Source organism: Ixodes scapularis, unplaced genomic scaffold, assembly GCF_016920785.2.
Source record: "Ixodes scapularis isolate PalLabHiFi unplaced genomic scaffold, ASM1692078v2 PGA_scaffold4__175_contigs__length_147842914, whole genome shotgun sequence".
NCBI lineage: Eukaryota > Metazoa > Arthropoda > Arachnida > Ixodida > Ixodidae > Ixodes > Ixodes scapularis.
In genome coordinates this window covers 90843670-90864525 of record NW_024609879.1, presented here as the reverse complement: position 1 = coordinate 90864525, position 20856 = coordinate 90843670, and the positions used below count along the sequence as shown (strand labels likewise).

At 46.8% G+C, this 20856-nt stretch overlaps 1 non-coding gene across 1 annotated transcript; it reads left to right on the top strand.

Moving 5' to 3' along the window:
* The first annotated feature begins 227 nt into the window (after window positions 1-227).
* On the top strand, window positions 228-319 carry Trnai-uau. The gene is given in 2 exon segments: window positions 228-265; window positions 284-319. It is a non-coding gene; the product is annotated as a tRNA-Ile (tRNA).
* Window positions 320-20856: the final 20537 nt, after the last annotated feature.

Genomic DNA, 20856 nt, shown 5'->3' with positions numbered 1-20856 from the left:
AACCCAGAAATTTTGGAGATACGCGAAACAAAGCAAAGTTATTTGTGTAGCGTTCGAACGACACAAAGCGCCCGGAAAAGAAAGAAATGCCATTTGCTCAGTTAAAGCCGCCGCAGCTGTTGCCTCTTTACTAGAAAGACTAGAAAAAAGAAAAATCGCATGACGTCACGGCGCTATTCTGTTCGCGTCAAGGGCTCGGTGATAAGTCTCCGCAGCTTTTCCAGACCTCCCCAGTGGCGCAATTGGTTAGCGCACGGTACTTATAAGTCAGTGCTTGTGAGCTATGCCGGGGTTGTGAGTTCGAGCCTCACCTGGGGAACGTTTTATATAATCTTTTCCGTCGCAGGACTGTAGCACTCTAGAAAAAACAAACACCCATAAGAATCTTTTAAATAAGTCAGTGCTTGTGTGCAATGCCAGGGTTGTAAGTTGAAGACTCATCTTGGCGTAGCCAACAATTTTTTTTTCTTTTTTCTATTGTCTGTTAAATTAGCTCGAGACGGGGCCCGGCTTTGCTGTCCCTTTTGCTTTAGAAACTTTTTCGCAGCTAAAGTCGTCATTGGCGAGGTTTCGCAATAGACCCTTTTCAAAAGCCCACGAAGCAAGATTGATTGTCGCCATTTGTGGTGCGCGAAGCACGTGATTGGGTCCGAGTCCTCGCCGAGCGATGACGTTGCACTCGCTTCCAATACGAGATGAGCCGAGGTCACGCCGAACGTCGACGCAGCCCTCGTGTCCAATACGTGTTCAGAGTACGCGATAAAGCAGTATGGCGGACAGGCCATGGCGCCGACTTTTGGAACGGGTATACATTGATCCCGCTGTGTAGAGGGTGTACATTGTAGCTTGCAAAAACTTAGCGGGAAACGCTTCCCGTTAAATTTAGTGGGGACTCGCACTGTCACGTAACACTGTGGCGTAATGAGAAGCGCTTCACCCTGCATTGTTTTTTTCGCTAAAATTAGCGGGGAAATTGTGACGACACATTACGTCACGGGACACTGCGGCCTCGTGTGAAACGTTTCCATGCTAAGTTTAGAGGGGAAATCGCGTCGCCGTAAGACGTCACCTGACGTGATTTCACTGTTACTGTAACGTCACTTAACTGTTTACCCTTCATGTTTAGCCAAAGCAGTTTTCCGTTAAATAGAGTGCGATGATTGGGACGTCACGTGATACTGTGACGTCACAGGACGTTAGATGACCACGTGAGATCGCAGTCTCTTAACAGTAAGCCATGTGACGTCCCGATTTCTTCCCTAAATTTAGCAGGAAGCGCTCAATTTAGCATGGAAAGTGGGACGTAACTTTCGATCAATCAATCAATCAGCGTTTATTTCCGCTTGAAACACAAACTGAGGGTGGGGACAAAAAAGCAGTATCGTCCACTGCTTGACGGGTCTGGCCACCCTTACAGGCTGCAACATTGCAAACGCGGTATAAATAAAATATTAAAAAAATTAAAAGCATATTGAGGTGCACATAGTTTTGCGGGTTGTTTACACAAGTTGCTCATGGTTGAAGTAGAGACAAAATATAGAAAAGCGTTCCGGACGACAGAAAAAGACATATCATTGAGGTGATCACATAGATGCGTATTCAAAACCTTAGGCAAGATATACCGTAACATAGTAAAGCCATAGTTCGTTCTACATCTAGGTAGAACAAAGGTGTTTTTTCCTTGGTTGTAGAAGGCTATTGTGGGGCACAATAGAAACAATATGTAAAAAAAAGGATCTTATTTTGCTATTATATTTGTGTAAAGACACGCAAATCTATATTCAAATAAATTATATGCAGGCACAAATTTAAACTGCAAGTAAGCTTGGCCGGTTGCGGAATTATATGGAGCTTTTGTAATAACTCGACAATGTAATCCTTGAACCTTTGCTAAATTTCGAATAATGGTAGACAATGATTGTGCAGTCTGTGCGCAGTAGGCGTGCAGCGCCTCGGCCGTCGCCTCAAATAAGTCGCGGACATAGGGGGAAAACGGCTATTGGTTTCTTCGCCCGAGTCTCTCTTTAGCTGGTGAACTTCCACCACTTAGTCTGTACTCCCACCATTTTTTTAGTGTTATTTGTTTCAGCGAAGCAATGATTTTTAGGTGGCGAGTTTAATAAACGTGGTTCTTGTATATTTATTTGTATATTTGAATATTTATTCTGCCGAGGACAGCCGCGACGCCCCACCCCTGCCCGTTTCGATCAGGATGAGCATCGTACCGGCGTGCGGACATATATCCCTACTGCGTGATGCACGTTAAAGACCCCAGGCTAGCGGTTGTACTGCAGTAACAAAATTGCTCACCTACATCGTAAACCAGTGTCGCCCCATCCGGCAGACCGACCTTAGGCTGTATAAACACTAAACTTCCAATCTGATTTTTTTTTTTTTCTTTTTAGGGCTATACGTTATTTGGCAAATTTTAGGTGCGCTATAATGGATGAATTTCTGTAGGGTAGAAGAGTGTGTCCAGGAACACAGCTTCTGTTTAGCGCGCAAGCAGCCACGCGTTGCACTCCCTCGAGTGCATCCTGTTGAGATTTCTGGTAGGGGCTCCACACTGGGGAACAGAACTCCAGCAGCTGGGGGAGCACCAAACCAGTATGATGAGTGGTTAAATGAAATTCGTGGCATTCCTCGTGTGATGCGGCTGACAAAGCTCGAAGGTCAGCAAAACTTGGTCGGTGATCAAGCGACACTACAAGCAGAGTAATGCATTGTACTCGCCGGAGGGGTGTGTTTCCTAAGACAAGCGGCTGAGAGCTCGGGCTTTTCGTACTGGTGGTGAGTGTCGCCGTCACGCTCTGCATGTTCTTTTTTTTTTTTTTTTGAAAGCGGGTAGTTACGTGTTTTAAATTTTTGTTGAACGGAGCAGATGCGTAATTATAATACGCTGCTAAAATCTGGATGAGCCTAAAATACTGCCCAGTGCCCAATGCTGTACGCCTGTTTTTTTTTTTTTTTTTTCAAATTTTGGGATTCTAATAACCCGAGGGGAAGCAACCCAGATTTTTTGGAAGCCATGGCGTCGTGAAGCACACAGGGAGTGCGTTGTAATTAGTTAGAAGTAGTTCCGTTTTATTCATCGAAACGTTATTATTATTTTCGTTTAAACGTGAATGTACGTGTCAACAACACTGCGTATCGTAGACAAGAGCTTCCTCATCCAAGCTTTAGGGAGCCATCTATACACCATACTTGGGTAGTAATTCAATTACAGTAATTAAATTACTGTAATATAATTACTTTTCCTAGTAATTTGTAATTGTAATAATTACTTTTGGTTGAAAGGAATTGTAATTGTAATTTAATTACTTTCTAGCATCAGTAATTGCTAAATTTCAGGCACAATTACAATTACTTTCGCAAGATTTTGCGGCGGTGGCGCTTTTCCCCCCTGGCCACGGCGACGAGAGCACAACCGAAGCAATAAAGGGGGAGAGTCTCCCAACCTGCTCAAAAAAAGGGAAAAGAGGGATGGGATAGAACGGAATGAAGGATTTTGTAGACTGCAAAACGATTTAATGAAGAATTTGAGAAATAATTTGATAAATGAGGGCTTCATTCGCGTCCGTTTTCGTTCCTGTCGTAGTTGAATCTGACTCTTCGTCTCGTTCGCTTCCTGTTGCTCCTGTTTCTAGGGGTCTTTCTTATTTCTCATTCCCACACGGGGGCATGGGGGTCGAAGTCGAGCTGGTTGGCTCCGATCACATCATCCGGTCGAGGCGGGGAGGTTCGAGGTTTTCCTTACGCGTCTTCGCCGCTAGCATATTCGCTTACATATTTCAGTCAAGTTTGGGGACTTTTTTGTTCATGAAATTATTCTCTTTTCTTTATGAGTTTTTCACGTCTTTCTCCTCTATCTCGTATGTTGGTACCACTAACAGAGGGTCGTGCTACTCTAACATCGAGGCGAAGAAGCGCAGTTTAGCAACAACAGTTGGAAGTAAGGCAGGGTGAGTCGTGTTAATGAGACCTGCTGCTTCTTTGCTTCTTCGCCTGACATGACGATCCTAAATTTATTATATATCTCAGGAGCTTTTTTTTGGGTGTTACCGTGCACTGAATTAACCCAGAATCCCTGGCAAGAGAGTTGCTGCTATTGTGACACTAGTTTTGCGGAAGCGACCGCAGTTCGCGTGCTACGGTTACCCACGTCCGACATGTTACAAGTCCACAGACAGGGAGAGGAAGCGAATCATCGAGTTTTATGATACCAGTACTGTCGCATATTTGTTTCCTTGTATTATTTTTACGTTTATTTTTTGTTGGTTTGACTTGGATACCATTTGCACAAGCTCTAAAGAGATTCACCTCGCACCTGTGAATTTTGTCGCCATTTATTTTTATTTTTTGAGAATATAAGAAATCATAAGTTCATTACTCCAAACTATTAAGTTCTATAATCCATTTAACAAATTTCATGAAAGGAAAGTACAATGCGTGACATTTATACAGCGGCCATATAACTCGTTTACAGTTATATGGCCCAAGGTGGGTAACTCTCAGAAATAAGTAATTGTAAAGTAATTGCATTACTTTTAAAAAGTAATTTGTAATTTCAATGAACTACTTTCGCGTAGTAGTAATTGTAATTGTAGTTAAACTACTTTGGGAGCTAAGTAATTGTAATTGTAATTAAATTACATTTTGAAAGTAATTTACCCATGTATGCTATACACAAGGTGGACAAAAACGATCATCTCTCTGCTGCTTACTTGTGCCGTCTTGTGCAGGCCAAAAAAACCACCGAGACGGTCCCATGTCTGATGTGGCTCGAGAAACGTTTTGACTGACTGACTGACTTTCGTGATGAAGAGCATCTGTTTGTAATCAGGCTTTCGCTCGACTGGCCGCCGCAAACATCAGTGACGCCGACAAGTTGCAATGTTCTGAGCTGTCTGAACGGGATCTTGAAAAGTTCTGATTTTATATACGGAGGTAAATTAAGAAAGGCGAAGAAAGAAGTGCTCCCGGGAATGTCAAAGTACCGAGCGCTGACGTTCCCGCGCCCATGGTCTCCCTCCAATCAGGGTGAACAACAGGGTCGTCTACTTCTCGGGCAGTGTCTCGCGTTCGAACGCGTTCCAGCAGCGCGCGGAGAAAAAAGCCACTATAGCTTTGCGTCGATCCACTGTCCTTCCAATCAGAGTTTGGCACTCTGACGTCAGCGCTCTCTCATCTCCTCCTCTCCCTCTGTGTCACTCCGAATAGCCCCATACAAGATGATGACAGCAGGGAGGTCCATGAGTTATTTTGAAAACATTACGCAGTCGTCCGCGAAGAAACGGTAATGTATCAAGAGGTGGCTTACATTGGAGGTCGTTAAAGGGATACTGAACCGAAATTTTGAGCTCACAAAACAAGGCTGTACTGATGGGCGGGACGCTGCAAACGCCATAAACATCACGTATAAAGCGATATCTCCAACGGATCGCCGTATTTTCGAGAAGCAGTGCGCGATTGAACACGGCCGACGAGGCCGACGAGACCAAGTCACGTCACGATCCTCATTCCGAGAGAAGCGAGGCTGGTTCCCCTCATTCTCAAATTTTACAGGGGGACAATTACGTCAAAGCCCTCACTTTGTCGCGCCCTTCTTTTCGAAAAGTACGGCCACCTGTTTGAGACATTGATGCATGAGTGATGTTTTTTGAAGTTCGTCCCGTTCAGCGTTTCTGCGGCCTTAGTTTGCGAAATCCAAATTTCGGGTCAGTATCTTTTTAATAAAAATCAAGAGGAGAGACCCGATCACTGACCCCTGCTGGAAGCCGTAGAAAACGTTGGGCTTTTGCGATTTGCGACCGTTGACGGTCGCGACTCGTGCACAATTAGTAAGATAAGGGTCCAGCCATTTGACTGTGTTGTTGCTTTCAGAAATGGGCTTCAACTTGTGTAAGAGCGTGGGGTAGGAGACTCGGTCGAAGGCTTTGGCGAAGTTTAAGAATACGACGTCTGTTTGACTGGTTTCGTCGATTATTTTCGTCAGTACGTAGACTGTACGTAAGAGTTCCGTAATTGTCGATAGCCCGCGCCTGAAACCTTGTTGCACCCCTCGGAAAAAGCTGTTTGTTTGTGTGTGTGTGTTTTTTTCTTCAGAAAGACCGTTAGGTGCAGGGGCGGATTTAGAGGGGGGGTCCGGATGTCCTGACCCCCCTCATGATTTTTACATGTGTAAAATTTAGGGCATAAAACAAGGAAGAGGGGGGGGGGGGGGGTTCCTAAACATATGGTACGCTCACCAACACCTGACCCCCCCCCCCCCCCCCCCCGCTCAGGAAATTCCTGCATCCGCCCCTGGTTAGGTGGTTGCGCAAAAAAATTTTTGCAACTTTGCCACTTGACCATAACAACGAGTTTGGCCTGTAATTTTCCACATCCGAGGCACTACCAGATTTGTGAATTTAAACAACCCTGGCATTTTTTTTTCAATCACTGGGTACCAATCTAGCATCGAGACTGCGAGTGTAAATGGAATAATCGTTCGGAGCACCATTCGGCTTATCTGGGGCGAAAAATGTCGGGTATCTCATCGTGCCCGCTGGAATTCTTGGTGTCAAGACGAAGCAGGTCATTGAAAATTCCTGCTTTAGACACTAAAGCGTCTGAAATTATGATGTGCTTCATGATGGAAACTGAAAGTTGTCGTTCGTGCACACCGACGAAAAGAAACTTGTTAAACACGTTCGGTATTGGCTCATTGTCATCAACTATGTGTGACCGTCAAGCTTGATCGTTGTCACAATTCATTAATTATCACCCACACAAGTTGAAGCTCTTCATCCCCCTCGTGTAGATCAAGCGCTCATAATTTACAAAGCTGTGAAATTGTTGACAAGTACCAAACACTTTGGTTTGTTTCATTCTTGAAAGCGATAAAACCTAGAGCAAGCAAGCGAGCGGAAATTATTTTTTGTTTTCTCCATTGATGAAGTGGCAAAATGTCACGTATACGTATGTCACGCTAATTAGTTCGCTCTAATAACTTAAAGCATCCGAAACGCAGCGGGGCGTTTCTGAAGCTTTGGCGATTGGTTCTTCGGTGTTTTATCGGCAGATATAGGGTGATATTTATCGGCAGATATCCTTTGGCCAAGAAGCGATCAGGAGGTTCTTGGAACTCGCCGCACTCTGCGTTTCTCACGTCGTCAGCGACTCTAAAAGTCTGCATCACATTAAACTTCACCCACGGGTGCCAGAGAGAAGTGTGTCACGTCGTCTTGAGGATGTTTACGAAAACGGACAGCTGGGACGAGACGGCAAAAACCGCTTCAGCCTTGCGCTCGACGCGAACGATAACTCCGTTTACGAAAGGGCAGCTCAGGCGCCTCTCCTCCGCAAACACGTGCGACTACGAGCAGAGATTTCGCTCGGCTGCTCGCCGCAGCTCGCAGACGCTTTCTGCATTCATTCGGCGGTCGTTGCCTGGTTTTACGAGGTCTGATTCTTCAAAGGGATAAAGTGGAGCGCCTTAAAATACGTTGCAAATTTGACCCGCGTTTGAAACTGTATTACGGAGCGTATGGCGCTTAGCTGAAGACGAAAGTGGAGACCTGAAGAAGACGCCTGAGTTGTCAAGTTTGTGAGGCAAGACTTTTCAGAAAAATTCGACCCTTGTGTTCTAGTTTTTTTTTTTTTTCTTTTTCTACCAAAGCTTAGCTAAGACAAAAAATTTCGATGTATATGATTGCTAGAAGGGTTAGAATTGTATAATTTCTAGAAGTGAGGAACGTTGAACACGTTGGACACCTAATAACGAAGGAGAGAGAGAGAGTGAGAGAAAAGAGAAAGACAAAAACCGAGGAAGCACAACTAAATATTTAGAAAGGATGTGGTCCGGAAAAAGCCGTGAAAATCGGGAATAGAAGCGGACACAAAAATTAAATATTGGAAGGGGCTACTTGCACACACGTATACCCTCAGAATCTATGAACCAAAGTTTCTTTAAAAACTGGAAGAAAAGCCGAAGAAGCATGGAGGGCTGTTTCAGCTCATATGGCCCGCGGCAGTACACGCAGTACACGTTCGAAGGATGACTGACAGACCCCCCCCCCCCCCCCCCCCCCTTTCCTTCCCGAACACACACACATGCCCAAACAGACACACGCACAAGCACACATCGTAGACAACACACAAACACAAACACAACAAACCAGTGGCGTAGCCAGGAATCTTTCTTTTCGGGGGTGATGGGGGTGTTTGAGGTACCCGGGATGTTCATGAAATGACGTGCGGGGGAGAGGGGGGGTTCAAGATGCATGTGTATATTACAGGAAGCATGGTGTAAGGCCGAAGAAACAACGGACACAAGGCCTTACACCGTGCTTCCTAACGTTCACCAACTAACCCAATTACGGGATCTTCTATAGTCTATCGTGTCGGCTGGATACCGGGGAGGGGGGGGGGGGGGGGGGGCTGAAGCTTTATAAGCCGTCCCACTGGCTACCCCACTCCAACAGTTGCGACGCGATGTTTGTACGGTGCTCATTACAAGCAAGATTACTTGTAATCGATTACTTCTTAAAGTAATTTAGTAATTATGATTATACTTTTTTTTAAGGTAGCAATTACACGTTTATAGTTCAGCGAATATAATTGAATAACGGGAATAACAGACAGCACGAAACACAAGTTTTCAAATTCGCAGAAAAAGTCTGTCGTTTTGAAAATCTAAATCGATCGGAAAGTAAAGGCTGCTTTTTTTCAAAGTAACCGTAAATTTAGTTTTCTTCTTAAGTCATCGAGGAATCTAATTTTATACTCTTCAACCGGGAGTAATTGTAACTATATTCGATCACTTCTTTTTTAAATATTAATGTGAGTGAGGCTACACGACAAACACTTAAACATATATTGACCCCCCGTAGCGTTGCCAATTCATGAGCTGGAATCGGCTGTCGACAGACACCCTGGGGGTGATCCGTGCACGTCCACGAACTCTGACAATGCTCGTTCTCATTCCTTCTCAAAGTCGCATTCGTGCAAAAGTTACGGAAGGTTTCAAAGAAATATATATTTTCCCTTAACCTGTTAGTAATGCCCGCAAATTCAAGAATGCCTCAACAACACCGTCTAGGCGCGAGGGGAAAGGAAAATTATTGTTCGGGTGCGATAGTGACAAACGCGAGAGCGAGCTACGTTAATTAGGTATCTGGCGACCGTGCACGTCATATACGCTCAAACAGAGATCCGGGCAGCACTGGTTTCTGCTAGAAAACTTTCCACGCCAATCTTTCGTCCTTGACGCCGCATAATCAGGATGTTTGGATATTAGGCAGCCTATACAAAGCCTCAGTCCCGTTGCTCGACCTCGTACACGTCGTACAAAGGACGTGGTGTTCGCGGTAGACGCGATGGCAGGATTGTTTGCTGACACGCGTCAAGTATTCTTGAAGCATACTCGATCCACACTTAAGTACTATCGCGGACAATATGAGCTGAAACAGCGCTCCGGCCTGTGCACGGTACTACCTGCGCCGCCTGTCGCATCACTCCCTAAACACGGCGCACCCTGAGGCCGAGATAAATTATCACTTGCGCTCACTGCGCCACTGCGCTCTTCCGGCCGTCTGCTAGCCCAATGTTCACGTTTCAGCTATCATGCATTTCGGTGCATTTTAAGAAAGCGCCGAAGTGGAAAATGCGCTGTCACGCTCGTATCTCCTCGAGGAGCGCTGCCTCACGAAGCTGCCTTGGCCCCTAAAAGGAGTCGATCTGAATATCATCGAAAACATTTGGTGGCGCATCAAGGTAGCCATGTCACGGCGTCCCCTCCACCGCGCCACTGCTTACAAATTGTGGAAAGCAATGGGAGGTGAGTGGGAGTGGCTTCGGGGCTGAGCCAGACTTCGTGGCCGCGCTCTATGATTTCTTACCAGACAGAATGAGAGCCGTGGTCGCGGGTCAGGGGAGAATGACGCGGCATAAAATTATTTTGCAAGTTTTACTGCGCCTCAGGACCCCCTGAACTGGATTTCTGCCGATTGGAACAAAGCTTGATGCTACGGTTGCGACACACTGTTTGACGCCGTTAACCACGCATACTTTTTGAGGGTGCCTCCCTCATCCCGATCTTCTTGTATAGCGCAGTTGAACTTCAACGCCGACAATTAATCATTTGTGTCTCACAATGCCCTCTGCAAATATTCTTTCGATTAAGTTTCAGTCTCCTTCTCGTGACAAATATATGACTGTTTGTCCCACCTTATTAAAGGGGCCCTGCAATCATATTTAAGCGTCTACCTATTTTGCGGTTTCCACGTCTCTTGGGGTTGGGGCAAGCCAGCGGGCACGGAGAGAGCAACTAAATATCAGTGCGTCATATTTTAACCGGACGACGCGGAAACCTCCTCCACCGACGAGGGCGACCCGCGGTACCGAAAACGCGCAAAATGTGACGTCTTTGGTCCTGGGCTTGCCACTGGTCAAAGCCGCTAAGAGCTTTTTTTTAGTCGAGATACAAAATATAAGTGTCGCGAACCGTTTCAATTATGTATGAAAGTAGTTTTTGTTCACTATTTTAGATCAGAAAAGAAACAAATGCAGTTTAGAAAGTACGGAAACGAGAAATGACCCGCCGACATACCCGCCACCAAGCGACGGAAAAAAACGGCGCATACTAGAAAAGGCTAGTGGGATGAGGCCACGACCAACGAGCGTAGAAAGGTCCCGGATGTACGCGGCGGCGCTGTGGTCGTATACCGGCTCAAGAATCCGACCGGTTCCGAGCGTTCCGAAGGCCTTCGGCGCGGGCCCTGCTGGCGATTTGGCCATTTGACGGTGCGTCAGCGCGAAGTGGCTCCCGTTCTGAACTGATCTTTACGCCGTGTTTGCTGTCGTTTGTGGCCAATGAAATGTTATGCCGAATTAGTGTTTAGTCGCGCAGCAAATGCAATGCGAGCTGCCCTGGCCGCCCGCTTCATACAGCCTATCCAACACGTGCTTTAGTGGCGCCCTCTCGAGCCGTCGACCCGGAGTGCGGCAGCCGTGTGCGCTCGATGAGCTCACTGCTCCTCCTCTAGTTCAAGGCCACTCAAGCCGGGACCTACGACGTCATGAAGGAGGTTATTTTTTGCTTGTTTTTGTAATTCTAATTTGCCTATAACTTTTAAAATAAGGCGAAATTTGAGAAAAGAAAAGTTGAATTAAGTTACTACGTTCAGTACGCTCAGGTTCAGTGCAAATTAAAAACCAGTCAAAACGTCATTGCAGGGCCCCTTTAAGACTAGGAATTCGTGAAGAAAAAACTGGTGTCTTGTCAGCAACTTGTTTGCTTGGAACAAACACGTGGACCCAGTAATAAAGAAATAATATTTTTGAACATTTTTATACTAATCAAGGTTACAGAACCTTCTCAGTAACATGTATGCTTACCGTTTTTTGAACATCTGTGATCAGTGAAACAGAAAAAAAAAATACTTTGGAGCCGGACTAAATCCGGCATGCAGATTTTGGCCTATATTTTACGATGCACCACTTTGTGCATGCACCTATAATCAAACAAAAACAACCTGCAACGTATTTTGATATGACTTTCAAAAACGGTAATCGCAGTTGAAATTTAAGACACTTCAATATTTTTTCTTCACCAGTCAGCGTTTTTCCTACGGGATTTTGCGCGATAGGGTAAAGTAAATCAATACCAAAAGGGGAACGACAAGGGTAATCTTTTCTTCCCCCCGCCGCCCTACCACACATTCCCGCTATCCCACCCACCGTCTCGCTTGCAGACAGCCGGAAGAGCGCAGTGGCGCAGCGAGCGCAACTGAGAATTCATCTCGGACTAAGGGCGCGTTCACACTGGAAGCGGATCCGCGTTCGCAAAGCGGATCCGCGCGTTCTCAACCGCAAAGCGGCTAGGATCGAGCAGTTGGAGCGCGTTTTTGCCAACCGCTTCGGGACCGATTTCTCCCAACCGCTTTCACGAACCGCAAAGCGACAACCAATCACAACGCGACGCTGACGTGACGTCAGTGACTTTCGAAACAAGATGGCACCTGTCGCTGGTGAGGCGTCCAAGGTGCTGTAGTCCTAGCGCTGTAGTCTTAGCTTTCGACAAATCAACGGAGAAACTTGATGTTCACGTCCGTCACTTGAATCCGCCGCGAGAAGAATTGACTCGGTAATTTTAACGGGCTTCACACCGGTGATTTGGTTCTGGTAAGAGTTTGTCGATTATTCCGGGTGCCTCAGCCCAAGCTCGCTGCCTTGTTAATTTCTGCCTGTAGAACGTCGGAACCCGCCCCTGATCGACCGAAATGTCAGCTTTTCTACCCACTAGAATAGTCGCGTGAAATATTGAAATCTTTCGACACCGTGCATGACCACCACGAAGGCCGGTACAGACGTCGTGAGCTTGATTGCGTAGACAACGCATTACCGCGGAGGGGGCAGGGTACCTGCGCTAGCTGGACCTGTAACCTTTACTACTAATAAAATAAATAAAGGGAGCCTACTCAAGGAATAAAGTGTACGTACCAGACAATGCAGAGGTAATCCATACGGCGTTTATTTGAGCTTAATGTCAAACAAACAGTAGACTCAATCGACGAGCGAGCGACGAGAGGAGAGTCCGCCACCAACGAAGCCACGACCAGCTAGCACCGAACACATTCCCCGCACCACGGTCCACCCCACCGCTCACAACTTCGAAAATGATAAGAGCGAACAACGAGGGGGGAAAACTGGCCCTCTATCCCGAAAACAATGTCAGCTATTCATGCGGGAAAAGTCCAGTTCGAAGAAAAGGTCGGGGGCATCCTGTTCTGAGTCAGCAAGGCACGCCTAGCGGGGCTTTGCTTGTGGGCGAAGTCGAGGGAATCACAGGCGAGTTTGGCAGGTCCATGCTTCTTTTTTTTTCGCTGCCTGAACTCGTGATGCGCGCAAACATCCCGGAGAAAAATATTCCGAGCGCCAAAATAGCCAAACTTTGGCTTTGGATCTTGAATTAAAGTGGATTTTGGATTGTAAAACAGGGTTGCCAAACGCAAGTCTCAAAAGATCAGGCGTGATCGCCGAGTAACCGCCAACCGCCTCTCGGTGTGTCTGAACGGGGTCGCTCGCGAACCGCATCCGCGACCGCTTCGCGAACGCGGATCCGCTTTCAGTGTGAATGCGCCATAAGGGTGCGCCATGTGTGCGGAGCAAGGCGACAGGCGGCCCAGGTAGTACCGTCCGCTGGCCGGAGCGCTGTTTCAGCTCATATTGTCCGCGATAGTACGTTTCGAACACCTCTGCATACTGTTTTTGCTTGACCAACCTGAAAGGACCGTTATGCGAGCAAAAAACAGGCCCCAGACTGCTTCTGCAGACTACCTTTTGTACGATGTATTGCCACGCGCGTCGCCGAGCGAGCGCGCGCGTGGCCAGGGTTGCCAGGTTGGGCTATAAATAGCCAAATTGGGCTAGTTTTATTTGCAGTTGGCGGGAAAAAATGGTAGTTGGCTATTTGGCTAGTATTGGGCTATTTCTAACCTGTGCATTGGGCTATTTTTGACCTGTGCATTGGGCAATTTCTGACCTGTGCTGGAACCAAAATGCCTGAAAGCACTTGGGTTTTTAGGTTCGAATGTATTTTTAGAGTAAGTTACGTGAACATTTGGTGCTTCAGTCCCTTAACCCTGATAAGTTTGCGTCAGCAAACAAATTCGTCTTCTTTTTGCGCGCCTTGTGCAATTGTTTACCTCCGAATGCAAGCATGTGGTGTTATTCCTCCATCTCAACAAGTGACGGAGTGATTCCTTGCGGCCTTAACAGCATCTGTTCTGCGCATTCTTTAGGTTGTCTGAATTCTGCATAGTTCTCCCGTGACGTCGTTTTCATGCGCTTGTACGAGCGTTTGGGGAAGTTTGCCGAACGTGCAAGGGACGCCATTTCTGGGGCATTTGATGGATAACAACGTATTATGTGTCTTTTCTGCTCAAAATAAACGTTTCAAATGATAATTTTTTTGGCTATTTTTTTGGCTATTTTTCTGGATCGACATTTGGCTATTTTCGGGCTAGATTTCGTAGACGTTTGGCGGGTTGGAGTTCAAACACCTGGCAACCCTGCGCGTGGCCGGGGATTCTTCTTTCGGCACTCGAAGTGAGCGGACGACGAATCATGAGCTCCTCCGGAGCGGCGATAGCGGCCCAGCCGGGCCGCGGTGATAGGCATGACGCTGACACATCGGACTACCAGATAATCCTGCCTCCACTGCCGACTGGCTCTGCGGTGTTGAACACCGTTTTTCTGCATGCCGACGTCCGTGGGCGCCCGTACCACGTCGAGGACTTCCGTGACACCCTGGCCCAACTGGTATTGCTTCCCGAGGTTCTCGCCTTGGGGGCGTACCAAATGAACCACGTCTGGGCCGTGACTTTCAAGTCATCGGAGGGGAAGCGGAGAGCTCTCGCGGCGGGCGACCTGGTCGTGAAGGGGAAGCGCTGGCTAGTCATCGATCTAGGCAACCGAGACGTCCGGCTCAAGCTGCACTGGCTGCGTTTCCACGTCCCCGACGACGAGGTGAGGGTCGCCCTTTCACCTTATGGCAAGGTCATCGAGGTCGGGACTGAGAAGTGGCGGGTGCAGGGCGTGACGGGCTGCGGGTCGATGACGCGTACTGCCGTCATTCGGCTCAAGCCCGGAGTCAGCCTAGATGACCTGCCGCATCAGCTGAAGATCGCCGGAGGGTTGGCGCTAGTTGTGGCTCCGGGCAGGGCACCACTCTGCTTGCGTTGCCAGCGGACCGGTCACATCCGCCGGAAGCGCCGGGTGCCAAAGTGTGAAAGCTGCAAGCGGTTCGGTCATGAAAAAGATCACTGCGTGAGGACGTACGCAACGGCCACAGGCCCCGGTGGGAGCGAAGCTAACGCCGAGCTCGTCATGGACGAGGCAGATGCGGAGGCGGCGAACGAGGGGGTGGCTACCTCCAGCGAGGCATCGGATGGCATGGCAAAGAGTGACGCTGTCCGACCCGCGTCAGAGCGTCCACAGACGTCGACTGGCACACCGCCGTTCAAAGTGACCTCAACGACGCCTAAGGAGGCGACTTCGAGCAAGGACGAGGTGACAGTTCCGCCAAGCAAGACGACGCCAACGAAGGAAACCGAGGCGCAGCAAACCAACGAGGTCCACATGGCTGACGCCGGCGCGCTGGCCGTAAAGCGGCCACTACAGCAGGACCCAGATTCGTCCAAGGGCAGCAGTGTCTCGAGCTTCTCGGAGCCGCCAGCGAAGACGGTGCCGCAGAGGCGAAAACCGACGCTAAAGCCATCACCAAGCACTGCGCCCGATCCCAGAGGTCCAGACAAGCCGACCGGCTGACGCGGCACTGAGTCATATGGTGAGGGTCTCTAGAGTATGCGAGTCCATGAGCCGCGAGGACGCCTAACCTTGTCGATAAGCTGAAGGTAGCAACGCTCAACATCCGAGGCTTTGCCTCGCGACGTAAACAATACCAGGTAAAAAGGCTCCTAATCGACAATGGCATTGACGTCCTCGCGATTCAGGAGACCAAGGTAGAAGGCGAGGAAGAGACCGCACTCCTGCTGGCGCCGTTTTTGCACAGTTTTGAAGTCTGTGTGTCGCAAGCAAGCGGCTTATCCGGAGGTTGTATGTTGTTTTTAAGGAAATCTTTAAATGCACTTGTCAAATCTGTAATAGTTGACAGCGATGGTCGCTTTGTTATCTGTGATTGCAGTATTAACAATGTTGAGTATAGAATAATAAGTCTGTACGCGCCGAACGAAACAAATGCAAGGAAAAAGTTTTTTGAGCGCATTTATTCATTTTTAGACCTTCAACGAAAACTTGTTATGTTGGGGGACTTCAACTGCGTTTGCGACGCGAGGGATCGTTCTAGTAGAACACGACACTCCGATAGTAGTACAAGAATTTTAAACGAAATGACAACGGAATTTACCTTACAAGATGTGTCAAATTATCAAAGAAGTTACGCAAATTTATGGTTCGCCCATTTTCAGTCCACGAGTCATGCTCGCCTTGACAGAGCATATGTGTCAATTGAACTTTTAACTGGATTTGATGAGTATAATGTGTTGCCAGTTTATTTTTCTGACCATGCACTGGTGTCTTTTGTTGTGGGAGGGAAAAAGATGAAATCTAGTTTTTGTTGGGATCTGTGGAAACTTAACAACAACCTCCTCGAATATGAACTGTTTAATGAGATGGTGGATAACTTAATCAGCAGGATGCTGAATGTAAGTGTCAGCGCGAGCGAGCGATGGGAGTGGTTTAAACGCGAGGTGAAATTATGTGCTATGGAACGTTCCGCCACGCTAGGAAAGGCTACTAGAGGAAGACCTCCGTAGACTATGTCACCTCGAGAGCGAAAATCCGGGAGGGTTTGAGGCCCAGCTTAAGCAAGTCAAGGACAATATTGCGCAATTAGAAACAGAAAAATATAAAGGCGCTCTGATACGTGCTCGCGCTGAGAAATACATTCTTGGTGAACAACCAACCAAAGGGGCATTAAGCGCCGAGGCGAAATATGTGAAAAAGAAACAAATTGTAGAAATAGAACACGGTGGATTGCTCAGCAGTCGTCCCGATGTCATAGAAAAGGCATTTGCTGAGTATTATCGCAACCTCTTCGCGCACAAAAGGCACGGGAGTGACTCGCAGCTCGCTGATTATCTTGCGATGATGCCGCGGCTAAGCGACGAGATAAAGGAGCGACTGGAAGAGCCGATAAGCGTGGCCGAGATTGAGAAAGCGATTGACAAACTGCCGGCCAAGAAATCTCCGGGTCCTGACGGTTTGACTGCAGCTTTTTATAAGAAATATAAACATGTCGCCACCAAGCACCTTCACGCAGTAATAACTGAGGCATATGAGACGAAGCAATTACCACCGTCATTTATGAACACGCATACGGTACTTATCCCCAAGGAGGATGACGAATACAAGCTAAAAAATATAAAGAATTACAGGCCTATAGCACTTGGCAATGTCTACTATAAAATATTAATAAAAGTATTAGCCCGCCGATTGCAAAACGTCATAAGTGAAATCGTAGGGGACCATCAGACATGTGGAATTAAAGGGAGGTCCATTTTAACAAATGTTCACGTCGCGAGGAGTATACGAGAGCTTTGCGATGAAGATCTAGATCAGGTTGCCATGCTCCAGATTGATCTGGAGAAGGCATTTGACCGTGTGCAGCATCAGGTACTTTACAAAATATTAGAGTATGTACGAGTAGGCGAACTTCTAATTAGCTTTGTTCAAATGGCATACACGGGGTGCACTACACAGCTTATAAGTTATAACCAACGGTAAGCCAACCACCCTATTGGGGTTAACCGACGTTACTAAAACATTCAGTTGGGGAAACTCCCATAGAGACAGCTTTCAAAAAGTGGCCCCAAACTGTCTTCGAGCACCGAGCTAATGACGAACACAATGCCACCATTTCTCCCGCAGCGGCCACTCGAGGAACTGCATGTGACTTCTATTTTGGCTTTAAGAACAGATACAGCGGAAGAGATTACAGGGGTGCCACCCCCGTCGACGCCCTGGCGGACGTGCCGCGTTGAGCTATCGAAGATAAAATGTACCTAGGGCGGGACGTGCTACCTGAAAGGCCCGCTGAGGCATGGTTATATAAAAACAATATTAATTGTGCCGCAAAACCCTGCAAACTAAAAATTTTAAAAACATAACGCGCCCCTCTTTTGGTACTAAACTCCAATAAATTTCATACAAAAAGTCTTTTTCGTTTGTTTTTACGCAAAAACAGGCTTTCGAAAAGCTCAAGGTGTCCACAGTACAGACAATGGATAAAGAGTGGCGCTGTTGTCGCATTTAGCTCGGTCTCGGTGGACGCCAGCGGCCCAGGTTTCGACGGCGAGTTTCCCAACTGAGTGTTTTAGTAACGTTGGGGTTAACTCATCAGTTAAGTAAGGATGCCCTTTATCTCCATTGTTATTTAGTATTTATTTGGAGCCGTTTTGTAGAAAAGTAATTAACAATAGTAAGATTATTGGTTTTTCCCTTCATAATATCGAGGTCAAACTTTTGTCGTACGCAGATGATGTTGCTCTATTTTGTAAAGAAAAGAGTAGTATTTCCGAAGCTGCGCGGGAGGTGAAATCGTTCCGTGAACTGACCGGAGCGGCAGTTAACTGGCAGAAGTGTTGTGGCCTCTGGCACGGTACATGGGCCACGAAACCCGACGTTTTTCAGGACATAAATTTTATGACCACCCCGCCTAAATATCTGGGTGTTCCACTACAACATTACAAAAGGTCTAACGCTTATTGGTCGACGGTAGTTAAGGAAACGCACGAGAAGGCTGGTAAATGGGGAGGGTGGGAGATGTCTATCTTTGCGCGCGCCACTGTTTGTAATATTTTTTTTAGTAGCTAAACTTCGGTACGTTCTTCAAGTTTTGGCATGCGCTCGAGTAAACATGCAAAAACTACATCGTATCTTTGCTGTGTTCATCTGGCGGTCCGGGTGGGGAAGAATATGTCGCGATAATCTGTTTCGTCGCGTGAGTAAAGGAGGGCTTTCATTATCTCATGTGTTCATCAAGCAAATAGTTCCGCGTTTTATGTTTCTTAGGGACCAAAGTAATCCTTTTTTTCGCACTATCATTCAGACAAGACTGCCAGAGGAAATTCCTTCTTTTGTCGTTTCTACGTATTGTCGCCAACAGCGTAGAATTGGTAGTTTTCTGAGCGAAGTGGTAGACGCGTACAGTTTTTTGTGTCCGTTTTTCCATGGAATATTTGTCTACTGTCACGCGCAAGCGTTTATCGTGCAATATGGCAGAGTAGAATGGCTGTGCGGCACGCTGATGTTAACGCGCGCCCTGTACGGTCGTATTTTATAGAAAGTGTCCACAGACTGAATTTGGTGTACGCCACAATGATCTGCCCTCCTCATTGGGTGTCCATTCTTGATGTTCTGGAGAATGTGGAGGAATTTTAAACTTTCATGCTCGCGCACCCCACGTCGTGCATGTGATTTTAACATTGTGATTACTTTTGTATTCTCTTGTCCAAACCGACAATAAAAAAAAAAAAGCGCGCGTGGCCGAATGGTTAGCGCGCTTGACTGTCAAGCGGAAGGTCTACTCTAGGTTCGATTCCAATCAGCGGACTGTCCTCTTATTTATTTTTTCAACTTGGTGTTCTCGTAAGCTCGAGAACATTATCTTCTGATCGAGTTCCGAATGTTCTACGGACCGAAAGTTCTACGCCGAATGTTCCAGAAACCCAGGGACTCCGCATGGCGATGGGGGTCAGTCTCGCTCCAGCGTTCGATCCTGCTGTTATACGCTGCTATCGACACCCGCGACGCTCTATTGTAATCTTCTGGTTCATTTTTGTATTGGGCACTAGTTCGCCCCATTAAACGTTTAGTTTCTTTCAGTTTTTGTAGCCTCATCAATTGTCATTCGTTACAGTATACTAGATGTGGGACCTCGGCTTTAGACTGCATTCACATAGGGGAGTTTCGTCCCGTATCAGGGCTGGGCAGTCTCGCGATAGAAATCTGTCGCGATAGCATCTTAGAGGCACTTTCGAGTATCTGTATCGCTCTATCGAGGTACATCTGAAAATAGTATTTGTATCTCAGTGGTGAAATAGATTTAGAACGCGTCGCTTGTATCGCGATACTTTGCCAGATTTCGGTATCCTGTTACATTTGTTGCCCTTTTTAAGAAAATTTCAAAAGATAGAAAGATATCTGTTCGATGCAAATGGCTTTGGAATATATATTATGAACCCGCCCTATAACATAATACATCCAGTCACAACCATTAAAAAAATGCGGTTTGAAGAAGGTTATGGGCAAGAATAACAAAATCAGCTCCTCTCGCAAAGCCCTCCACTCTTTCCTATTTAGTAGAGAGATCGATGTAAAGGAGTTGACTAAAGAAGAAGCACGACCCTGCTGTCCAATCTCCCCACACTATGAGTGACTCAGAAACATATAAGACGACAGTTTAAAATGCGCCCTCACGGCAAAAAAAAAAAAAAAAAAGAGTTCATTGCGGGCAGACGCCTTTTGTCAAGCATGGTACTCAGTCTTTTCCGTTCTATAACTATGTGGTTCAACGGGGGTGACTTTTTTTTACCGGCATTAGTGATAAATAACGAGTCAGGTGTAGTGCATAAAATGGCACAAAAATACGAGCACAAGCATAAATTATCATTCGCATTCTCCACGAAATACACCCTCCCCACGTAGCACCGTTCGGGAACAAGTGTATTTCAACAAGTATCGCTATCTGTATAGACCGATCTCACTAAGCATTGGGCGCGTGCGTGACGCCGCCATAACTTTAGTTCGCAGGAGGCAGACGGCAGTACACGAGACGGCTCGTGCTGTCTTCGTGCTCTGCACGCCAAGAGCTCCAGCGGGGTTGTCGCGCGTGCAAAAAGACTGAAGTTCTCTCGATGCACTGCGGCAGCGATGGCGTAGTCAAACTGGCTGGTGATATCGGTCTATTCCGGAATACTTGTTCGCCGTTTTTGCAGAAGTATCTCAGGGATATCCCGTTGCATAGAAGACAAATGTATCTCAGTATCTGTAATTTGGTCCTTAAAACAGATGTATCTTGGTACTTGTAATCCAGAATATTTTTTGGGGTATTTCTGCCCAGCCCCACTGTTAAACTACGTCGTATCTAATTGAAACTGCAAATCTACTCAATTGATTGCCACGCTGGTTTCGACCAGACTTGTACGTAGTTCAACTACTCTACTCAACTTCCTGTAGTTTAACAACTTTTCTGAGTCGTTTAATAACTTTATATTATATTTTTATTTCGGTAATTAGTAGTTTACTTTAATTAGTTTTACCGAGTAACATCTACTCCAAATACAAATTACT